The sequence below is a fragment of the Lissotriton helveticus genome, chromosome 1_1, assembly GCF_964261635.1.
Source record: "Lissotriton helveticus chromosome 1_1, aLisHel1.1, whole genome shotgun sequence".
In the NCBI taxonomy this organism is placed as follows: domain Eukaryota; kingdom Metazoa; phylum Chordata; class Amphibia; order Caudata; family Salamandridae; genus Lissotriton; species Lissotriton helveticus.
This window is the reverse complement of record NC_136057.1, coordinates 1995823341-1995836024: the sequence shown is the minus strand read 5'-3', so window position 1 is coordinate 1995836024 and position 12684 is coordinate 1995823341. Positions and strand designations below refer to the sequence as shown.

At 42.5% G+C, this 12684-nt stretch overlaps 1 protein-coding gene across 4 annotated transcripts in view; it reads right to left on the bottom strand.

Annotated features, from left to right (window-relative positions):
• The window catches only part of LOC144755443 (putative ferric-chelate reductase 1), a 552454-nt gene extending 540193 nt beyond the window's left edge, over positions 1-12261 (bottom strand). The window contains exons 1-3 of one of the 4 annotated variants that reach the window (XM_078644381.1): positions 12058-12261; positions 4291-4394; positions 4104-4171 (exon numbers count right to left, since the gene is read on the bottom strand). The gene's annotated coding sequence lies outside the window, so the exon portion shown is untranslated. The remainder of the gene's footprint in view (positions 1-4103; positions 4172-4290; positions 4395-12057) is intronic. The other 3 variants (XM_078644371.1, XM_078644398.1, XM_078644390.1) reach the window with 3 other exon arrangements.
• Between the last annotated feature and the right edge of the window lie 423 nt (positions 12262-12684).

Sequence of the window (12684 nt, the reverse complement as noted above, 5' to 3'; positions counted from 1 at the left end):
TGTGCTGGCTCTGGGCCCAGCCTTGCCCCCTGCCTGCCTACAAGGACTTTGGGGCCTGAACTTTGCCTCTAGCGCTTGAGAGCGCTTTCTCTTACCCCTGAAGCGTTGGAAGCGCTTTATTTGCGGCCCTATCGCTTAGAAGCGCTTTGCTTATCAGCTGAGCGCTGGGAGCGCTGTCGTTGTCCTTCCGCGGCTGCCCACGCCGCTTTTGCTGATTTTGGAGTCCCCTGGCAGGTGCCCACCCTGCCCGGGACATTGCCGCTGTTTTTGATTTATAATTTAACTCGAGGGAGGCCACCCCTCGGTAAATTCATCCCCCGCCTGCCTGCCTGAATCGGGCCGCCGCGCTGCCCGCGGTGACCCGGAAGTGAAGGGCCGGCCGGCCAATCCGTGCGCGGCCCCGGGGAAGCACCCGGAAGTCCCGCCTCGCCGCCGGAGAGGAGAGCCCAGCAGCGAGGAGAGGCGGCGGGAAGGTGCAGGCGGGGCCCCGTTGCGGAGAGGAGAGCCCCGCCGCCCACAAGAGGGAGAAGTGTGGGAAGGGAGCCCCTGGGGAGCGGGAGCTCCCGTGAAGAGCCGCCGGGCAGAGGAGAGCTGCAGCGTCACGTCCCGGTGAGTGCTGGTGCTTGGGAAAGGAGAGGGGGGCGTCGGGACACATTGCCGGTGTCCGCCCCGCCCCCTCTCATTAGCGCGACCTCTGGGGGCATTGCAGGGTCGCTTGAGCCCCGAGAGGCTCAGTGCGCACCATTGCCCTGGGAGTCCCCAGGAGGGGGACTCCCGCTTACAGCGCCCCCATCGTTCAAGAGCCCAGAAAGGCTCATAACGGCGGCATTTGTTTGTTGGAGCCTGCGAGGCTCAGGGGCATTTTCCTTGGAGCCACGAGGTGCCCCGGGGGCATCAGTTGTTTTGAAGAGCCCAGAGAGGCTCGTGAGCCCCACAATTGTGTTTTGAGCCCAGAGAGGCTCAAGAAGGGCATTTTGATTTACTTGGAGCCCAGGGAGGCTCAAAAGCGCCACAGTTGTGTCTAGAGCCCTGAGAGGCTCTAGGGGGCACATCTTTGTTCTGGGGCATAGAGCCCAGTGAGGCTCCCACGTTGGCCCCAGTATTGTCTCACACAGCTGCCCAGCACTTCGTGGGCAGCTGCTCCGTTTAGGCCCTGACATTGGGACACATGGACAGTCACAGGTGGTGACTTGTGAGATTGGCGCAATTATTATTGTTCTTACACCTCTGAATGTATTGTGATGCATCATGTGTTTTCCTCCCTTACACCTCTGAATGTATTGTGATGCATCATGTGTTTTCCTCCCTTACACCTCTGAATGAATGTTATGCATTGCATCATGTGTTTTCCTCTTACACCCCTACAGGTATTGTGATACATAGGTGGTTGTTTTCTCCCTAGTACAGGTGGTGCTAGTGAGATCCTGGTTACCAGTGATTACTGGTTGTGTGCTATTTTGTGCTATATTCTATGTACTAAGTGCTACTTCTGATTCCTGACAGTGGTCCAGGTGGCCCTGTCTTGTAAATAATCCCTTGTAAATTCTGCCCGTGCCTCTGGCACATTGTAAAGTGTGTGTTTTATCTAATGTGTTTTGGTGTAATACAAAGGCTATTTTTATATAACCTTGTGTGGAGTTTCCTTTGTGGTAGGCCCTGGGAGTTGTTGCTGGGGTGCAGGCGCAAATACTTAACTTACATCGCCTCCAAGTTTAGCCTTGCTGCTCGCGCCACGTTACCTAGAGGGTGAGTAGGGGTTATCTTGGCGTGTAACTCCCTTGCCCTGACTTGGGTGTGGTGGTCTCTGACTGACTTTGGCGAAAGCCCTGGCCAGCCGGGGATCCCATTTCCAACAGTTGCCCTCTAGCTCCAGGCCTGTTCCTGCTAATGCTAGAGCCGCTGCTAACAATGATAAGGGTAAACCCAGACATAGCAGGGGTCCAAGTCAAGAGTAAGACAGTGAAACTGGCAGCGTATGCAGACGATGTGCTAATCACGATGAAAGAACCAACCACATCCATCGCAGCACTGATGAACTCCATAGAAGAGTATGCAAGAGCCTCAGGCTACAAACTAAACAGGGACAAATCAGAGTGTAAACCCATGAACGTGCACACAACAAAAGCGGTACTAGGAAACTCAGGCCTAGCCTGGCAAACCAAACCCCTTAAGTACCTGGGCCTCCTCTTTGGTAGAGACCTCAAAGCAACCCTGGAGCATAACGAAGAAGCCACCCTAAAGGAAATAAAGGAGTCTCTAGAGCTATGGTACCACCAGCTGATGTAGAGTGGAGACAATAAAGATGATGGTGACACCAGCTATCAATTACACGCTTAGCATGCTGCCTCTAACAATGACAGAAGATTTCCACAAGAAACTCGACAAACTGATAAACAGGTTCATATGGAAAGACAAGAAACCGAGAATCAGTCTACAGAAACTGAGGCTCAACAAAGGTCTCGGGGGACTGAATATTATGAACTTTAAAAACTTCCAAACTGCCTGCCTAGCTAAACAAGAAATCTTCTGGATTACCAACACGCAGGACTATGAACCTGAGTGGCTAAAACTCGAAAGGAGCATCCTTGGGGGCTAAACCCAATAGCAATACTCACAGCGAACAAACACCCCGCCATGCATGACCCCATCATCAAACACACAAAAATTGCCCTGCTAAGAGTAGACAAGCAAATGGGACAACGGATAAGAGGAACTAATTGGGAATCAATCTGGTTTAACACAAAACTACAATACAAAGGGAGAACGATGTGCAATGAAGCCTGGATCAAGAAGGGAATCACCACCCCAGCGCAGCTGGAAAAAAAACATACCCCACTAACTTTCCAGAGCCTCAAACAGACGCATGTTACAAAAAGGGGGGTTGAACCCATGCAGTCACGGGGACCTGGGCGCTATGTGATACATGTAAATAGGGGGTCCCCGCAGGAAAGGTGTATTGTACTCGCTACACACACTAACAATGCTTCAATGGCTAACAAAAACCAAGTCAAAACAGAAAATCAACAATTTCAAAAATGTCAAAAGTATTGCAATTTATTTACAACACCCGACAACTATAATAATAGAATTACTTCATATTACTTTATATTAGATGAATAACCCCAGAGGGGGAGGAAGGAAGGAAGGGGGGTGCTCAAGGGTGTAAAAGTTGAAGGAATAGGCACAGTTAATCAAAGAATCACAATTATTGATACCACAATCAATAGGGAATCAAACATTTCAAATACAAAAGCCGAAATGTATGGCCTCCATTGATAAATTAATACAAAAAGACATTCTACGGTCACAGACTGTGAAGAAAACTGTCAGGGGCATGTGCCGGATGTCCAAAAGAAAAGAGCCGTCGACGTTTCGACCCCTATCTGTAGGTTAAGTTAGATCCTTAGGCGGGGTCTTCATCAGGACATACAAGGGGGGGTGTGGGGCAATTGTATCTGAAAAATTAAAACAGGATATCAAAATATTGAAGTGGCGAAACTTAATTAAAACCGTCGTGTTACGACGGAATAGATCAATTCAGTCATAATTACCATGGAAATTAGGCCTGGAAAGCTCTAATGCAGGAACTAGACTTGACCGCTCAAAGTAGTGGTCAATCTCAACGATACAGATTCGCGACTACAGAGGAGAAATAAAATCAGAATAGCAATCAATTGTCAAAGGGATTTTGTGCCAGATGTAGTTAGACCAAAAATTCAATCTCAAGGGCAAACTTACAGCAAACTCCCCTCATTCATCCGAATGGTGAGTTTATATCAGATCGCGGTTTTCACTCGCCGTCTGAAGGGTGTGTCCCAGCATGATGGATAAGGAACGGGCGCAATCTCAACAGTTATGCTGTAAGTGAGAATTAAAATAATATCAAAGTCTAGAAGTTGACTGATGAGTCCACACTAGAGTAATGCCAGTACTGAATAGTAGTACTTACATCTTTAGTCATAAAAGTACACCAATTTACTTGAATGGAAATTAGCCCACCGCCTGCAAAAAATTTTTTTTGCAGGCTATCACTATGCTGAATCAGTGTAATATCCAAACACAGGGAGAAGAGAACGTCGTAAGTCAAGGGAAATGTTACTTACGATCCTCGACTTCCAATTGTGAATAGAGGAAGGGCAGCTAGTTCCTAAAGCGTCAATGCAGTAGGGTGCTGTGAACAAGGGAAAAAGAAACCATGTTTTTCGTTTCAGCCGCAAAGATATACATACTTAGTCCATACCATCCACAACAGCCCAAACATAGCAAAGGGGCGAGGGACGAGTTACTCACATCAACCCAAATTGGAAAAACGGCACAGCACGGCAGACACTCCGCAGCCGGCACGGTTTGAAAAGGCAAATCTAAGATCAGGCAAAAGCTCCGTGATGGTAACGCTGTGTGGAAAAACAAAAACAGAAAACAGGACAAACCGTCATTTTCTAATCCAAAAGTGACCTCTCGTAGAGAGCTTCTATCTAATAATAGCCGGCAAATGATACTTTACATCATATCCAATATTCCAGTATCCATACCTGCTAAGTCTTTTCATAAAATGAATTCCATCCTTTCAATGGAATAACAAAAAATCTAGAATGTCGATACAAAAATTGTCATGTCCAAAATTGGAGGGAGGTGTAAACTTCCCTGACTTCCCTAAATATCATAAAGCATTCCTATTAAGACAATTATCCAAATGGGTGTCTAATTCATCATCTGACTCCCCACTTCGGATTGATTTTGAGAAATCTTTCCTTACACCCTTCTCATATCCTTTACTCGTAAGCTGCAAAAAAGATCCTCGCCAGTTATTAAACACTCCTGCAAGGTATTAAACACTGTCCTTCATTCTACCCCAAATGATCTTGACACCTTTCTCGCCCCCGCCATCTGGCACAACAAACATACTTGTCAAGAATAAACCTATCTACTGGGAAACAGAGAAATAAGGGACCATTCTGGGTTCATCAGCTATTTGACCAACACACATCGCTTACATTCTCGAGGGTGCGCTCTCTTTTTCAACTACCCCTTTCCTCCCAGAACAAATTTTCAATTTTTCGAAATGCAATACTTGAAGCATACACCTATTTTCAATCTCTAAACTCTTCCTCCTCTTTGACTGGCTCTACAAGGTATAATCTGCTCCGCACAAATCTCAAAGCCTCTAGTATCTACTCTTGTCCGACCCACTCTTCCACTGATCGAGATAAAACAAAAATAGAACTTTCCTGGGAAGATGACTTTGATCCAAAAGGGCCCGTCTCCCTATGGAATAAGATAAGGATAAAAATCTGAAAATCATCCAGAGCAGCAAACACTACACAAACTCTGTTTTTCATCTGTAACTGGCTCTTATTAACACCCATGACATTGCACAGAATGCAAGCCAAACTTGCTGACATTTGCTGGTCATGCACCCTTGAGCATGCTGATTTAAAACATCTACTTTTCACATGTCTATATGTATTAAAATTTTGGAAACAAATCTGGACTCAGATTAACGCTATATTTCATACCTCTTCTTCATTCAATAACATTTTTCTGGGAAGCTTATCTAACGGGTGGAATATGGGTCAATCACAAGTACATATTTTAGACTTGTTATTAGCAGTCGCTTTTCAACAGCTAACAAAAAATTGGAAGGATACATCTAACCGTCATATTTAACCTGATGGTATGCTGTATGGCATAACCACAGACTAGATACAACTTTTGTATGTCCCCTATCTCTTACTAAGAAACGTTTACAGCTATGGTCTCCTGTCACACTATTATTAGATAAAAGACCAAAAAAAAGTATGTTGCTCCTATCCCCCTGCTTCAAGAAGTTGTTCAGCCTCACTGATATCCCATCTGTTGATAATAACAATGTTTAGAATGTTATTTACTTAATTTTTTTTACTTTTGTTTTTTAGATCATTGCTATTGCATAGTCCTATCATATTAAGTCTTCCTTCCTTTTTCTTCTTTTATTGCGGTTTTGACAAACCAGCTCTCCGTATTTCTAAAAATGTTTTATTTTTCTCCTCTAGACAAAATTTGAAACATCAGTGCTATTTCCTATGTAATCTTTAATTTTGATTGTACGAAGTATTGATGTTTGTTCAATTTCTTCAATAATCTTACTTTTGAAACTAAAACAAAACATTATGTGAGATGTAAAAAAGATTAGCTAGCAATGTTCCCGGATCTGTAAAGCAATCCTGAATACCCAACTTAAGCACTATTTTCTTGACAGCATCATTTGGAAACGAATCATGAGAACTCTTAGTTGAATAAATACAGATTAGTAGAGTACAAGAGGTGGCAACCCAGATTGACTAACGATGCTTAAGAAAAACAGATGGATAGTTTGACAAAGATCAACTTGCTACTTGCCTTGATTGTGAGCAAATATCTATAAAACAATGTAGACTGTTGGCGGTCTATGTTTCGACTCAATACCCATTGTATACATAATTCTTAACTACTATATGCCTGGAAAAATAAACCCACAGATCTTGACGCTTTGCATTACTATATATGTAAATCAGCAGCACAAACATACCACAATATGTCAGGAGTATGAATGAAGGAAGCACGTTTTCTAGGAACTTGCGTAGAAGCAAACTGGTGCCGGTAGTTTGTGCCGAGTGCATTGGTGTCGAAAATTTAAGTTGAGTTAAATACCAGGAATATGTTTGGAGGACACATTAATGCCAAGGGAATGTGCAGAAGGTTCATGTAGGCAGGGCATAAAGTGATGAAGTGTATTTAGGCTGTGAAGTAGGAGTAAGTGTAGAAGGCACATTTTCCAGGAGTGAATATGAATGGCAGCGGTGCCTAGAGCGTTTGTGATTTGGAACAAGCTAGACAAAGTAATGGGTAGAGTGTGAAAGAAGTTTAAGGTATTCAGACTGAGTAAATTATTCCTCACTTTATTTAAATGTCCTTATACTTAGATGATTAAAGTAGATTTCTGTTTCTCTTTCCTAGAAACCCTTTCCTCGATTCTCTTTCCTACTGTCCAACACATTTAGACATCAAAAACATCTTTAAAAAGGTTCCCTAAATGGATGAGAGGCATTTAGTAGTTTGCTTTGTATGTGCAGTGTTTTTTGAATAACTACTGATTTTCAGCATTTCACATAATCCACAAGTTGCTGCCCACCTGTCAGATTTCAACAAAAACACATTTTGTTATCAAAAGTTACTCTGAGTACTGTGTTTGTGCAATTCATGTAATTTTGTAGCAAGCATTGGCAAAACCAATAAGTCTTGCCTCTGCAAGAGCTAGTAGTTTTTGTTTTTTTATCTGTGTTGTGCAGTAGTGTGGATGTACAGTATGTTTAAACTTTTTAATATTATAAAGTGTGTATAACAGGTAAGCATTACTCCTAATGTGATCACATGTGTGATTTAGTTACAAATGAATGTTACCTGTTTTTCCAGCATAGAAGAAGTATCTTTTGAAGCTTGTTTTTCGGCAAAGCGAAGTTTAATTGAAAATGTAGGTTGTGGGTGATGTGCAGTTTCAAATAGTGTGAAAAGCTGTCCAATATAATAAATTAAAGGCATCAATGTTTGAGTGGAATAAAACTTTGGTTGTGTGTGAAGTGCAGTTGCACGTTTTGCTTAAAGCGGTTTTCTTTATGAAATGTAAGTTGGCTTTGTGCGAGGTGGTAGAAAGGTAATTTTCAGGCTGAATGTAAATGTTGCCCTATTGGTTGTGTTTTTTGTTTCTAATTTTGGCAAAGATATTTAATTATAAGTTATAATGCATGTTTTATTCTTCTTTTATTTCCTTAAATCAAATGAATTTTTAGAGTACATCTATAGAAATAAGAGTGGACCTTGTCTAAAAGCACGATCTAAGTGTAAATAAGTTGCTTTAATATATAACATGATGTTGCTAGTGCAGAGTAGGTGAGTTGATTTTGTAAAGGAAGGTATCTGTAGTGTTGTTTAAAAGTTGTTCTCTAAAATATTTTTTTTTAAAACGATAAAGATCGCGAAATACAAGAATGAGAAGTTTTGCGAGAAGGAGATATGCTGCTTAAGCACTAATAACCATCAAGTGAAGTAATTACTTTTTGTGTTTTTAAAAGTGCGGGTAAATGTGTACTTTTTTTGCAGTTTTATGTTCACAAACTGGACGCGAGCGTATTGGAGAGTAAGTTTAAAAAAGCAACACAGGCGACCTTACAAAGAGAAAGCTTTTAAATTAGAAACAAATAATGTATGTGTTTGTAAGATTACAAAGGAGGGCACCTCTTCGTTTATAAAGGAAGCCAATTAAAAGAATAATACTGCAAGATGTCATAATTAAGTAATTATTAAAAATACAACTCACACGACAATCCTCGCTGTTTTTATTTTCTGGCCTGGAGCTAATTAAACAGTGGCGTTTATGAATAAAAGCAGGGATGACATTAGTTTTACTGTGCTGCCTATCACTAATCATTTGTTTTAGCTTGTGGTTTGAAGACTGTAGGCTACCTCCAGCACCTTAGCTGACTTTAAAGTGCTCACACCTCTTTGTTGAAGCCGTATGGGTGCTACAGGATGGAGCCAGGCGTGCTAGGAAAGGGATGAATACATAAATGCTCGGTTTAAGAAGGAGGAGATTGCAGTTCTGTATCAAAGAGTATTTTAGCTCAGCTGTAAAGATAGCCATTATTTTAGTTAACTTTAAAGCTTTCACACCTCTTTGTTTATACATTGTGTGCTGGAAGATGTAGCCAGCCATGCTGTGATGGGGTGGAAAAGTGAAGAGGGTGTGTGAGAAATGGGCTGCTCTTGCTGCAGGGGATCAAAAAGGGCGGTGCAGTGAAATCGGTTGATCCAACATAGAAGACAAAAATAAAAGAAATAGCATTGAAAAGGATATGGACGCTGTAAAGCATTATGAAATGATATAACAATGTGCATTTGTAAAGCACACGTTCACCCAGAAGGGTAATTTTGCACTGAATGACAGATGGTTTATTGTTACCCAACTCAATGGTACTAGTTGTATTAAACTTAGAAGGATGAAAGAATGAGTGGACCCACTGGGATTTGAACCTATGATCATGAGGTCAAACACAGGCCCCTACAGTGGACGCATTAGTGCACTAAGCCACCAGTAATATTAGGAGGCATTATATACTGCTAGCTCGACCCAAACTGATCGGAGCACTTTACATCAGCACTAGTTGTACCACAGATGGACACATTTATTTTTAGGAACGGAGATATTAGGTGATTTGCCCTGAATCACAGGATGTTGAGCCTCCTGCAGACACTCACATCCCGTTCCCCAGCTTTCAAATCAGATGGTGTAACTGTAACACGCCATCCGCTCTTCTTTGCTTATAATTCTTTAAATGTGAAGAAGGTGATGTCCACATGTAAATAAAGGTCTAGTGACAACAGAACAAGTTAAACTACTTGAAGAAAATAAGAAAAAAAGCGACATAGGCTTCAGTTTCAAAGCTGGTTTTAATTAAATGTTTTGTAAATAAACCAAGGTTGCTTAATACAACACAAAATACAAAAAGGAAAGAAATTGCTTTGAAAAAGCTACAGATGCTATAAAGTATTATGAAACGCAATTATGTATTACATACTGCTAACTCGAACCGCATGAATGGGAGCTCTTTACATCAGCACCAGTTGTATTACAGATGAACACGTTTATTTTTACGTATGGAGATATTAAGTGATGTGCATTGAATCACAGGATGTTGAATACAACACGATGTAAACACAATGTTTTAAAGCTTTGCCAAAGAAAACACAGAAAGCTTTGCTGACAACAAGCTACAAATGTAGCTTACAGAAACCAGTGAAGAAAGCAAAGAAAAAAATTGTGCCTAAAAATAACCACAAAAGCACCAAAGTGTAAGCCTACAAGTAATTGGGCCATACTCTGTGGGAGGGAACAACACACCAAAAAGCGTTACATTAACGAAAGATTGACCATATGCAAGCAAGCATTTTCAAAGGCCACTCGGACTAACAAATGAAAAGCAATGGGCGTGCCCGTGCCCACAGATTGATCACAACATGTCTTGAAGGGACAGCGCATGTGCTGTCTATGCGAGACTCAAAAATTATCTAGTAAGCCTATGCATGTTAGTAGCTATATTCAGTCATTCAGACACAAAATATGCATGAGGTTTGTACAGATTGTGGCCACGGAAAGCGCTTTGGTGGGAAGCAGGTTATCCTTTTGTCTATGCATGGAAGCCATTCGCAGCGGATGACTTTTGAAAGTGGTGGGGCTGGGTGTAAACGGGTCAACGTCCAAACGTCAATTAAGGGTTAATGGGGGCTCTTGCCAAGAAAAGTTTGGAAAATTGAGGCTAAAATTCTGTATTTTGCAGCAAATATTGGCACTGCTCTCACCTACCTCGTTCTCGTAGAGTGTCATCGGCTATTGCTGTATGAAGGCAAAAGATCAAGCTGCTAGAAAGACTGTCGCTGACACACGGCCAATTACTATGTAGTTTCAAAATAAAGCCACTCAGTGAGTCGCCACTCATGAAATTCTCCTGCTTCTGTGCAGCCTTGTGTGCCCTTACCAATGGGATTACAGGCCAGCCACCAGAACCAATCCAGGCGCTGATCTCAGACTGTTTGCAACAGCAATCAGAATAAGAACAGCCCCAGGATTGGTTATAGCAGGGAAATCCAGCACTTCTTGGGAGACTGTTTCTTTGTTCCCCCTTATCCTTAATATAGCACTGATTCAGGGGGGCCTTAAGTGCGCATGTTGGGATGGACATAACAAGACACCCATCCAAACTGACATGCACACTACTCTGTCTTCATCCTCCCATAATGTGAGTCATTACTCTCACTGTCTTTCTGCGAAGCATTTGTGACACCCTATAAGATAACTGACACTCGCAGTAGCAGCACAAACGAAAGAGAGCTGCAAATGGGCATTGGCGTTTACGGTGGGGCAAGTCATTTAGATTTAAACTATGGCATTACTGTAATTTAAATTTTATTGTGAGGTGGCAAAGTTATATATTTAAATTTATAATGATCCATGAGAGAAAGAAGGACTCACTCTTTTCTCAGAATTGTTTTTATTTCAGATCATGCCAATTCATGTTTACCTAGCAGTGACTATTTATGAGAATACTCAGTAATGATAAGGGACTACCATACAATTTCAATCCCTTTTCAAGGTTTAATGTCTTCAACTTTAAACTGTCTTCTAGGGAGACACTTAAATATTAATATCTGTAGGGCTGTATTTGTTGGAGTGGAGGGTTTTCAGAAGCCAAGCAGTGCTAACACAATCAACCCAGCAATGATCTACAGTGGACACGTTTCAAAACATTGCTTGGACTTATGGGTACCTTTGTGAGACCCCCACCTTAGACTTCCGCCGTCATGTGTGTTTTAATACAATACAATCACGTCATATTTAGTACCTGCACTTCAGAGTGACCGGCTGTTAGCTTCAAATAATGGCAAACACCAGGATATGCGTAGGAAATAGCATAGTGAAAAAAAGGAATGATGTTTCGGCTGTTTAAAAAAAAAAAGGAACAATTCTGGAACGTTTCACCGGCAGCTATGTTCAGTTTCCAAAATCCTTTATCTGTTTGGTCACCACGGCTTGCGTTGCTAGAAAGCACGGCATGGTTATTTTCTTTAATTAACTACCGCAACAAAAAAAAAAGAGTTAACGCAAATGATGTCCCTTTCCCCATGCAAAATTGAGTTAAAAGGCACGAAAAGTTCGCGTAGGGCGGTCAGCTGGCCATCGGCTGAGCGGGAGTGGGGTTGTATGTTAAGGGTGGAAGTGCCCTTCAAGGCAGGGTCGTGAGAGGCAAATGTTACGCCCTGGAAACCACGACCGCTTTTAAAACATGTTTTTTTTACTTTCAATAGAGCAGTCACGGACGCACAGTATGCGGATTTGCAGCCGATGGTATCAGACTTTGCAGGAAGTGGCATTATTCATAGAGAAGTCCGCCTCATAACCTGCAGCACCTACGCGGATGATCAAAGACACACAAAAGCACCACAGCTGCGCGATACACAAACTGAATTAAGGAGGATGAGATTACAAACCTGTTCCGCGGATGCAGTAGAAGCGCTCTCTCGATGAGCAGCGCTGAAGGAAGACGAGTTGCCAGGGGAGAGGCTCTAATAATGAAGAAGGTGTGGAATGGGCGGGGCTCTCTTAACGCGCGTGACATCAAGACATCGGGAGCACAGCAGGAAGAGCGCGCTGCTAGGTTCACATTAGGTACATTTTGTTTTCTTAAGCAGAGTAAAACAGGTGACTTTGAAGGCTAGACTGGGCATGAGACTGTTTTTAGTGCATTTCATTTAAACCCGCGACACCGAACTGGGTCAAAATACGCCTCAGGCACCATGGAAACAGGCAGTAAGGGAGTAATTAGCATAGAATATAATATGTTAAATGCAGAGATAGAGAACTGGACAGAAGAGATACAATTCATTGTCCCAGTGGCCCCCTTAGAACGTCGGGGCTGTGGGGGATGCTCACCGAAGTCATGGATATTGTCAGGGCTTTAAGTGGGATGAAAAAACTGGGGGGGGGGGGGGGGGAGGTCTCAAAGGGGCGTGGCCAATGTAATTAAGGGCGTGGCTTAAAACACGTTAGCTAAAAGTTTGTGCTTAGCATAGTGTGCCGCCCGACTGGTATTTTGTTGTTTCTGTCATTGCATCCAG